Genomic DNA, 8,643 nt, shown 5'->3' on the forward strand with positions numbered 1-8,643 from the left:
CCCCAGGGCACCCCCCAGCCCTGGGACCCTGCCCCCAAAAACCTCGCCCCCAGCCCTGCCTCACCCGCCCTCCCTAGGTTGGAGATGGGCGTGGAAAGGTCAGAACAAACCCCTGGATTGTCCCCAGCACAGGAGCTCGGTGAGGGCCAGGGGAGGCCCCGAACTGGGGATAGGGAGAGGCCCCACTGGGTGGAGAATGGGGCAGAAGCCCGAGGCTGGAGGAATGGGGGGGGGGTCTAATTCCCCCGTCCCACCTGGGCTCAGCCCTGGCCTTGCACCACAGCTCCAGAGCCGGGCCAGAGATGTCGGGGGGAGGATTAGAGGGTCCCTGCAGCCCCTTGGCTCAGCCACCCAGATGCCTTGGGGGTCTTGGTGCTGCTCAGCCGGCCGCCTGGTCCCTTCCCCAGCTCACGCCCGGCGTGGGGTTAATCATTCCAGGCGCCAGCTATTGTCTGGCCCTGGGCTCCCCTCACCTGCCCCAGATTCACCCCTGTGGAACGCACATGGTGTAATCCCAAGGGCATGCCCAGGCCATGGTGGTGGGAGCCCACCCTGCCGGCTGCCAGCAGCCCTCGCTCTGCTGGGCACCAGCCCCCACCCCCACCCCGCCTCGGGCTCCCACCTGCCATGGTTCTGGGGCTGGAGTGACCGTGTCTCTCCCTCTACTGGCACTAGGGCCTCTGCCCCCTCCCTACTTCTGCCCATGAGCTGCCCTCATGCCCCTGGCAGCTGACTCAGTGACCCAGGCCCACGCCGAGGGCACCCTGGGGAAGGGGAGCCCAGTGGCAGCAGAGAGTTCTGTGCTGAGCCCCCGATTCCCTGCCCCTCCGGCACTGAGTCACTGGGGGCTGGACCTTGTGTGTCGCCGGAGTTCCCAGTGCCTGGGCAGGGGGCCCGGTCTGCAGCACCAGGAACTGGGGAACATGGTCCTCTGCCCAGCACCCCTGCCAGACCACGGCGCCATCCACGGCCACACAAACTCCCAGCCGCCCGGGTGTCATCAGGGGAGTTGGTGACATGGAGCTCATGTTTGCTAACAGGGAAGGAGCGAGAGCAGGAATTGCCCAACAGAAACAAGGAAAAAGGAAAAAGCAGTTTCACCAGGCATGTCATGAGCAGGCCAGGGCTGCTGACGCCATGCCAGGGCGGGGCTGGGCTGGGGGAGATGATGGGGGAGGGGGCTGTCTCCATACAGGCGCCCCGGGCCTGGGGCCAGCTGCCGGAGCTGGGAGTGTGGCAGGTGCATCCTGCCCCCCCCATGTCCCACTGCCACCCCACGGCGCCCACCTGGCTGCACTGGGCATGGGAGCCAAGAGGCGAGACGACCTGGGAATCAGGAGGGGGCAGGCCCAGGGACACCCCAGGAGCACGGGGTCTGGCCAGGCCCCCCAGCAGGCGCCTGACGAGCCCAGCGCTGTGGTACAAGGTCTCTGTGCTGGACTGGGGTGGGCTGGGGCTAAGTGCTGCACTCACAATGTGGGGAGAGTCCAGCAGGAGCAGGGCAAGGCTGGGCCTGTTCCGGAGACAGGAGCGGCTCTGGGCAAAGACATGCGGGGCCGGGGGAGCCCAGCAAGCGCTGCACTGCGGAATGACGCCAAGGCAGCTGGGTTTGAACAGCTACCAGGTGGGCTGAGCTGAGACCAACGACCAGCAGAGATTTGCAGGGCCAGCGCTTCCCAAAGGGACGTGGCAGCCCAGGGCAACAGAACTGCGGCCAGGGTAATCAGTGCTGATGCCCCAGTGTGAAAATGGGATACGGGGGATGGGGAGAGCAGAGAGCACGTGTCTGCGAGAAATGTGGAGGCCACCACCACACCATGTTGAGCCCACGGGGCAAGAGTGGCTCACGTGAGAAACGCAGCAGTGTTGGAAGCACGTCACCCCTGCACCAACAGCAAAGAGCTGCAAAATCCAGGCCCGCCTGCACTTCGGGCGGCCAGAGCTCTGACGGAGACGAGGCAGAAGCAGGGTCTGCCAGGGTCTCACGCTAGATGTACAAAGGCAGGCGCTGAGCACAGCGCGACCCCCTGACAGACAAGGTTAGCGAGTGCCCAGGGTTCACACTGAAATCTCGTTTCCTAGGCGGGTGCAGAATGAGCCCCTGCTGCAGATGACACCCAGTGCGCTTGGCAGGGGCGGCTCTATGTATTTTGCCGCCCCAAGCACGGCAGTCAGGCAGCTTTCGGTGGCGCGCCTGCGGGAGGTCCGGCTGGTAATGTGGTGTGACGGAACAGGGAGCGGAGCAGGGCAGATTTGACCTGGGAATGTTGCAGGGGGGTTGCACTGGGGATAGGGGACTTCCCTTGAAGGAAGTAATCTGAGCTGTAACCTGAGCCAGGAGGGGGTTGGGAGAATTAACACCTTCTGCCCGGGAGACTGAACAAAGGACAGGAGGAGCTGGGGGGAGGGGGAAGAGAGGAGCTGCGGGAGGAGTTTTGGTTTGGTTTCAGTTTGGGCTGGGTGGGGAACGCAGGGAACCCCAAACTGGGTCTAAGCTCCCTAAATCCCCCAGAAGGACTTGATTGAGGGGTTCTGGTTGTACATACACGCTCTGCTTGGGACTGTGTTCTTGTCATCTAATAAACCTTCTGTTTTACTGGCTGGCTGAGAGTCACGGTGAATCCCAGGAAGAGGGTGCAGGGTCCTGACTCCCCCACACTCCGTGACACGCGGATTCGGCAGCATGCCTGCGGGAGGTCCGCTGGTCCCGCCACTTCGGCGTACCCGCCGCCAAATTACCGCTGAAGCCGCGGGACCGGCAGACCTCCCGCAGGCACGCCGACGAAGGCTCCCTGACTGCCACCCTCGCAGCTTGCCACCCCAGGCACGCGCTTGGTGCATGGGTGCCTGGAGCCACCCCGGTGCTGGAAATAGCAGCACTGGAAGCCTCCCATGTCCTTGGTCTGCAAACAGAGAGAGTCTAACAGGTGCAAACTTACACAGCAAACTGCCCAAAGCCCCGGAGAAAAAGGAAACTCAGACCCCAGCTGACGGGGCTGGCAGGAGGGCGCAGTAGTCAAAGCAAACAAGGGAAGAGATTATGCAGATTCAGATGACCCAAGGACGCTCCTGAACGTGAGCACTGCCTCTTAGGAGCCGCCAGCAGGCACCGGGGTGGTGAGCCTGGGCACAAGCCAAGGGTGTGGCCGGCGGATCGGGGAAAAGCAACTTCCTTTCGGTGCTGCCCTTGCCCCGAGCTACAAGGCCTCGAGGAACCTGCCCAGATCACTGAGCACCTGGCTGGGTTGGAGCAATTACGGACGTCCGGGTCCCCAGCCGTGGGGTGAAAATGATCCGTTCCCCTGCAGTGGGTGATTGAGATATGCTGGCGGGGGGGGGGGGAGAGGGGAAGGACCAGACCTCTCCAATGGGGCAGCAGTTCCCCAGGATGCAGCAGGAGGGGGTGAGCTCCTTTATAACCAGCCACCCTTTTCACTGCCTCATTCCTGACAAAGGGGCGAGGGGGGTCAGACGGGAGGGGGATGGACACAGGGTGCAAGGGGAGGGCCGAGGCTGGTGCCTCTCCCTATCTCTCCCCTGCCCTCTGCACCCCCCGCCCTGGTCATGTCTATCTGCCCCATGCCCACTACACGCCCCCCACCCTGGCCATGTCTATCTGCCTTGTGCCCTCTACACCCCCCACCCTGCCTATGTTTATCCACCCCATGTCCTCTACACCTCCTCCCTGGCCATGTCTATCTGCCCCATGCCTGCTACACCCCCACCCTGCCCATATCTATCTGCCCCATGCCCTCTACATCCCCTGCCCTGGCCTTGTTCCCCTCCCCCAACAGTGTAACCCTGTAAAGTGGTAAAGTTTGGGGGGGGGGGGTGTCCGGTGAGCTCCTCCCCTCCTGCCCCCGCCCTTCCCACATCCCCTTCCCACATCCCAGTGGCACCTGTTCTGCAATGACAGCAGCTCATTGTTCGAGTGACGCTGCCACCTACTGGGCATGTTTGTGTTCGCAGCAGCTCACCTGGCCGCTGGGGTCACTGAAGTGCAGGTGAGTCTGAGCCTGAGCGAGGGACCCCAGGACTGGCCAGTTCGGGGCCCGGCCCCTCGCTCAGCACCAGCTGCTTCATCGTGCCTGGTTCTCTGGAAAGGTGCTCAGTGTGCAGCGGCCAGCTAAGCAGAGAACACGGGGTTAGGGCCTGCTAGGGAAGGGGATAGACAGTAAATACCATAATGGCACTATGTAAATGCTGGTTACCCACACACACACCTGAACACTGCCGGCAGGGCTGGTCGCCCCATCTCAGAAGGACGTGTTAGCATTGGAAAAGGTGCAGAGAAGGGCAACAAAAACCATCAGTGCACCAAGCACCATGACTAACATCGGAGAGAGACTGGGTGGGTGGGGTAATACCTGGTATTGGACCAACGTCTGAACTACACGGAGCTCTTCCTATGCTCCGTAGCCGGAAGGCTGGTACTTTCCACCACCCAGACATTGGTCCAGTGAAAGCTATTACCTCACCCACCTCGTCTGCTGGGACCAGCACTGCTACAACACTGCAACTGACTAACGTGTGTCCTGTGTGATTCGTCTTCTCCCTCCGCCTCCTCCCAGGGCAGAGGGATTGTGTTTAGGAACAGTCAGACTGGGTCAGACCTGAGGTCCGCCAGTGTCTCTCTTTAACAGGGCAACACCAGATGCTGCACAGGAAGGTGTAAATACCCTGCATTAGGCAGATGTGTGAGACTCTACCCCCACCCCCTGAAAGTCTCACCCTAATCTTACAGATACCCTGGGACCAGGCCAGGAGGCGCCTGGACACGGAGACCTTGAACTTGGTGTGACACAGCAGGGAGTGGGGAGGACTGACCTGGGAATGTCGGTTAGTTTTACTGGGACTGTCTGCATGGAGGATGGGAGAGCAGGGGTGACTTTAGGTGAGGGACCGTACCTGAGCCTGTAACCTGAGCCAGGAGGGGGGTGGGGCGAGTCGACACCTTTGCCCGGGGAAACTGGACAAAGGGAGAGGGGGAGAGAAGGAGGGAGAGAGCGGCTGGAGGGGTTTTTGGTTTCAGTTTTGGGCTGGCTGGGAAGAGGCAGGGAACCCCAAGTCTAGGGTTTAAGGTTCTTGCCCCCCGGAGGGACCTGGCTGAGGGGTCCTGGTTGTACCTACAAGGCCTGCTTAGGACTGTGGGCTAATAAATACCTGCTGCGTTACTGGCTGGCTGAGAGTCACGGTGAATTGCAGGAAGTGGGGGGTACGGGGCCTGGACTCCCCCACACTCCGTGACACTTGGCTCTGTTCTTTGGGAGGCCAGTGTAGGGAGCAGAGGGCAGGGGTGACGCACATGGTGTCCAGTGTTGCTGAGGAGATGCCCCGCAGGGAGGAAGACAGGAACCAGGGCACAGACACCACTTAAAAACGGTGTTTTGTGTGTGTGAATTTCATTTGCCTGCCATCAATTGTAAACCCCCAACCTGCCCACTGGCCCAGCCCCCAGCACTACCTACTGGCGGGTCCCTAGCGCCCTCTGGTGGGCCCAGCCCCCAGCACTGCCCACTGGCAGCTCCCCAGCACCCACTGGTGGGGCCATCCCATTGCCGCACACTAGCACGCACCAATGGGCCCAGTCTCAGATCTACATGTTGCAGTTTTTCTCCAGCTAGCCTGCTGTTTTCTCACACTTCCTACCAATGGACCCTGCCTTGGGTCTGGAGCGACCCCACTCTCCTGGGGGTCAAAGGAGACTTCAGTCTCCCTGTTACTATAACAGAGAGACCCGCAGTAAGATGGGATGCACCTGGATTTCTCAAACCTTCAAGAACAGAACCCGACTCCCAGCCTGCCAGACCAAGCTGCTTGGCTGGGTTTGGGCACCTTGAAGTGCCTCCACCCTGCCAAGCGCTGAGCCCTCCACGATCAGCAGGTGCTGGGGCAGTGTGAGCACCAGTTCTGGGAACATGCTTTCACGCAGTCACATGAGCCGTTCTTCACCCACGGGGGTGGGGGAGGGGTGTGACACCTCTGCCCTTGCCCTTGGAATGGCTTCCCAAAAACCCGTAAGCCACTGAGCCAGACTCCACCCTCACCTCGTCAGCACCAACACTTGGAAAACATGAGCGTGTTTGTGCTTCTGACCAGAAGGAACTGCCTGTGAGGGAGGGGCAGCTGGGAAGCATGTACTGACATTGAAATACGCACCGTGCGATCCAGGGCTGGCTCGTCTGTTGTGCAAAAACTCGTATGTGGTTGTTTAGTTAAAGATTGTCTCATAATTAGGCTTGGAAGGAATAGATTTTTTAAATCGGTAAATGTTGATAAACATCTATGTCATAATACACACACAAACCAATGACAACTATTGCCCTCAGTAATGATTGGAATTTATAACCAGGCAGATTACAAAAAATGCTGGTTGATTTAAGGATATTTACCTTGTATATTTTGACATGTGATGTTGATCATTTGTGTTTTAATGGGTATAAAGCTTTAACTTTTCGAATCTCAATGTCTGCTGTCATTCAACAATTATTGTCTGACTTCCCAACTGTCAAAATTTAAACTGGAAAAAAAAATGTAAACCCATAACTTTGTGCAAGTGTGAACATTTACATTGATTAAAAACTGGAAGGGGGGTTGCTTAAGGATAAACATTGCTATTACACGTCAAAATTATTAGAAAAATAAAAATCAAATTCTACCAAGCCTAATCATAATGCGTACATACAAGGGGGCCAAATTAAGTTTGCATGGGCAGAGCTCATTTGGGCATTTCCTAATGCATGCCTTTGTAGCCTTACTGGTCTTGCAACACAGATTTTTTTGTAATGTAGATCCTAGGTTTTTCAAAAAGACAACTGAAAAAATAGAAATTCCATCCTGTGGCATCACACTGACCCACACACGAACTGCCATCAGGGCTGGAACCTTTCGACCGACAGCACAGAGCTAAGGGAGGTAACTGGTAGCAGTAGTAGGTTGTCATTCTCTATGAGGACACACCAGCAGAGGGGGATGAGAGACACTGTTTGCCAGTGGGTTTCACAGCTGTTTGCTGACAGGAGAGGAACACTTAGCACCCGCCTACACTAGAAGTGCTACAGTGGTGCAGCTGCAGGGTGTCTGGAGAAGATGCTCTATGCTGACAGGAGAGAGCTCTCCCATTGGCATAATAAATCCACCTCTGGGAGGCGGGAGCTGCTCTCCCACCGACGTAGCACATCCACACTGGCACTTAGGTTGGTGCTGGGGGTGGATTATTCACAGCCCTGAGCACCGTAAGTTATACCAAAGTAAGCTCTAGCGTAGACGAAGCCTGAGACTCACGAATCCTGGGTTCCATGCCAGGTTCTGCAGGTGAGTATTGTCTCCTGTCTCACAAAAGGGCTCTATGTCTCTCCTCTCCTCCAGGCTGCCTGAGGCTAGTGCGGATGGGGGAAGGGCACAGAGCGCATGGGAGAGACAGTCTCTCTGCCCTCTGTTGTGCTACTCTGGGGTTTGGAAGGAGCAATTGCAGAGAAAGTCTGACCTCAGGACAGTTGCCATGTAGGAGCTGGGGCATGGGGGGTGGAGCAGACTCAGTGCAGGTGGAATGTTTGGAGAATGTAGCTACCAGCCTCTGATGAGCCTTTACTAAACGTGTGCATATTGTCAGAAGTTTATAATGGGCAGATTTGGGTCCACTTTCATGGGGACGGCAAAAGGCCCCTCCCCGACACAAAGACCAAATGACAAGTCCCTGCACCAAAGCATGGGGGCACTAGAGCAGAGGTAGGCAACCTATGGCACGCGTGCCGAAGGCGGCACACGAGCTGATTTTCAGTGGCGCTCACAGTGCCCGGGTTCTGGCCACCGGTCTGGGGGGCTCTGCATTTTAATTTAATTTTAAATGAAGTTTCTTGAACATTTTAAAAACCTTATTTACTTTACATACAATAATAGTTTAGTTCTATATTATAGACTTATAGAAAGAGACCTTCTAAAAACGTTAACATGTATGACTGGCACATGAAACCTTAAATCAGAGTGAATAAATGAAGATTCGGCACCCCACTTCTGAAAGGCTGCCGACCCCTGAACTAGAGCTTCTCACTGAAGCAGTTGTAAGACATCTGTAACATGGATGATGGATTTCCCCATAACCTCATTCTCAGAAATAACTGAACTGTTTTGGCTGAAAATTTCCAGAAAAATTCAGCCGAAAGCAGATGCTCAGCCTGGGAAATTTCAGCCAAAACAGCCTAAGTTTGGTCAAGTTACAAGCAATTGAAAATTGTCTTATCGCGGGAAGCATGAGGCAACCTTGACTACAGGTGGCAATGAGCCGCTCCATCTCCCCATCAGTGTGGTTTGGCAGGAGCTCAAAATGGGACAAGCCGCCGCTTCTCCAGTACAGGTGACACCCACCTGTACACCCTGCTGCCTAGACCGGACAGGGACATGGCAGCCCCTGGTGACTAGGAGGTGGCACTGAATGCCTCCAGCAGGCCCTCAGCCCCATCTCCTGTGCATGGGGTGTGAAGTGGGGGCATAACCAGCTGACTGTACCACAGTCCCTTGCACCCCCCCCCCAACAAGGGCTGGAAGCCCCCTGGCTGGCACTGTTGAAAGCTGGCCTGGGCAGGGCACACTGCCAGGCTGGGCTATCCCCAGTGGGTCGGTTCAGTCCCAGGCCGGTGGGAGCGC

The sequence above is a fragment of the Chrysemys picta genome, chromosome 20 (genome assembly GCF_011386835.1).
Source record: "Chrysemys picta bellii isolate R12L10 chromosome 20, ASM1138683v2, whole genome shotgun sequence".
Classification (NCBI taxonomy): Eukaryota; Metazoa; Chordata; order Testudines; family Emydidae; genus Chrysemys; species Chrysemys picta.